Source organism: Lissotriton vulgaris, chromosome 1_1 (genome assembly GCF_964263255.1).
Source record: "Lissotriton vulgaris chromosome 1_1, aLisVul1.2, whole genome shotgun sequence".
Taxonomy (NCBI): Eukaryota; Metazoa; Chordata; class Amphibia; order Caudata; family Salamandridae; genus Lissotriton; species Lissotriton vulgaris.
Genome location: NC_141685.1, coordinates 228,158,261 through 228,160,719, shown reverse-complemented (window position 1 = coordinate 228,160,719; position 2,459 = coordinate 228,158,261). Strand labels below are relative to the sequence as shown.

The following is a 2,459-nucleotide window of genomic DNA, read 5'->3' as shown; positions in this document are numbered from 1 at the left end:
TGAGAAGGAGTCTCTGCTCACACGTTTTGTCCCATGTGTGGTACTAACAGTGGGCTACAGAGGTCTTCATCAGGGCTCCCAGGAGCAGGGGCTGTACAGAGCCCCAGGGCCGGGCTGGGGAACCAAACGCAGCTCTGGAAAAACATGTGCAAACCAATCCTGCTCCTTGTGCTCTTTCTCAAAATGTGTGAATACATTTTTCTGTCATAATTCGGAGCACTCTGTATCAAAACGACTCTGGTGGGACTCGAACCCACAACCTTTGAATGCCTTCACAGCCAGCCTAGAAGTCCAACGCGCTATCCATTGCGCCACAGAGCCACCTGTGGAATAATGCGCCTCTGAGTGTACTACTGATGGTGTAAACAAATAGTGATGCTCGTGTTCAATCACTTTCTTTGCAGTAACAAAAGTGAAAAGTTTGTGCACGTGTATTTCTAGAGATGAGACGGACGAGGTCTGCGTTAGCTCCACTCACGGGGTCTCAGGGGTGTGTGAGATATTTTGGGCCGGGTTATTTTTACCTCCCGCTGGAAGCTTTTCAATGCTGAGCGACTATTGTGATTTTTCTTCTAACGTGATAGGAACGCACGTCACATGTCTCATGATGTTGACCCCGCCCCTTAAACCCACGTGCATCCAGACTCCCCGGAGCTCATATAGGGCCCCGCCCCTGCTCCCTGGAGGAGGGTTAGGGGGGTGGGGCTGCCCTTGGGGGCCTGTGTTTAGTAATAGTGTTCGATTTAGAGACACTTGTTGCAGAGTTCCTTGTGCGTCCAACTTTCAGGAATCTATACAAATGTCATGATAACTCTAGTGAAGTGTTCCTGCTCGTGTTGACTCGCATTAGAGTAGCACGGAGCGTTAATACGGAGGGTTACTTTTGCGGGGTGGTAGTAAGAATCGGAGGCGGAGTTTATAAGGGGGGGGGGGGGCAAAAAAGATTGTCGCAGGGGGCACCCCCAGCGCAGCGCTAAAGCCGGCGCTGATAACACACACACTTGTACCCAGGGCAACAGCAGTGGAGGTGAGGCTGACAGAGGAGAGTGAGGCAGGAGAAAGAGGAGGAAAGAAAGGGGGCGAGGCAGAGAGAAAGGAGGGTGAAGCGGAGAGAAAAGAGATAAGGCGCATAGATACAAACCCCCGGAAATGAAGAGCTCGGTGTGGAGTCAATGAAAGATAGAGACTCTGGTACATTTAGTTGATTATTTATTATCAAGACGGAGCGCCGGGAATACACTTCTGCTCTGCTCTAACGGTAGGCGCCAATCGTTACAACGGCCGCCTTCCGTTAACGCCTGACGTATTTCCTGTCCCGCCTAGCGGAACGCTGACGCGCTGACGCAAGTGCGTCACCACATATCTCCCCCCTTTACGCAGCAAAATTTAAATTGTAAAGTTCTTACTTCCAGTTCATATCAAAGTCTTTGAATCTCTCTGGTGTCTTCACCTCTCTTCCCCTTCTGGTTCTCACCTTCGTCAAACCCTCTCTGCCCTCCTGTTCCTCGCTCTCTCTGATCAGTGTACCACTCTTGTCCTTCATGTCCTTGCTCCCTTCTCCGTTACTTTCTCTTCCTGATTTCCCTTCCTCTCCTGCTCCGTTGCTCTCCGCTGCCATCTCCTGCTGTCCTACTTCTACTTCCACGTCCATTCCTCTGTCACTTTCATCTCTTCTACTGTATTCGCCATTCTCCATACCTTCCTTCTCGTCACTTTCCACTTTTATCCTTCCGCTGCACTTTGCCATCCTGTCCTGTGACCAAACCCTTCCGTCACTTAGCAAGGCAGACCTGTCGTACGGTTCCAAAACTTGCAAGGGCGGCGAAAACTTGCTCTCACCCTTTTTCTTATAGACTGCCAGTTTAACTCTAACCCAGTCCCCCTTGTCCAGTACCGCTTCTTTCACTTTGTGGTTCTTGTTGAAGTGATTAGTGTACATTTCTTGAGCTCTTTCTAGGTTTCGTTTTACAATAGCTGGGGACCACTTACTTTGTATCACCAGCTTCTTCCATGCCAGATTGTCCTTGGTGAACGCTTCTCTCCCTCGCAATATTTTGAACGGGCTGTACCCGGTGCTCCCCGGGGTGATCCTGTACGCCCATACCATCTTCTCCAGTTCCTTCTCCCAATCCAACCCATCGTTGATGGCCGCCTGGATGGTTCCCATTATTACGCGGTTGAACCGCTCCACTTGGCCATTTCCTGCTGGGTGGTATATGGGTGGATGTTTGACTTCAATCCCATTCCTTTCAGTGAAGGATGCCCATCTCGTTGATGTGAACTGGGGACCGTTATCACTCACGATGATCCTGGGTATGCCTTCTCTCAGGAATATGGACTGTAAGAAGTTCACCACTGCCTCAGTGTCCATGGTTTCTTTAACTTCAATCTCGGGCCATTTGGAATACTTGTCCACCAACGCCACCACGTACTTCTGGACCCCTGCTTTGTTCTGGACA

At 50.3% G+C, this 2,459-nt stretch overlaps 1 non-coding gene across 1 annotated transcript; it reads right to left on the bottom strand.

The window, feature by feature from the left end:
• Positions 1-232: 232 nt before the first annotated feature.
• TRNAR-UCU (transfer RNA arginine (anticodon UCU)) lies at positions 233-321 on the bottom strand. Its single transcript is given in 2 exon segments — positions 233-268; positions 285-321. It is a non-coding gene; the product is annotated as a tRNA-Arg (tRNA).
• Positions 322-2,459: the final 2,138 nt, after the last annotated feature.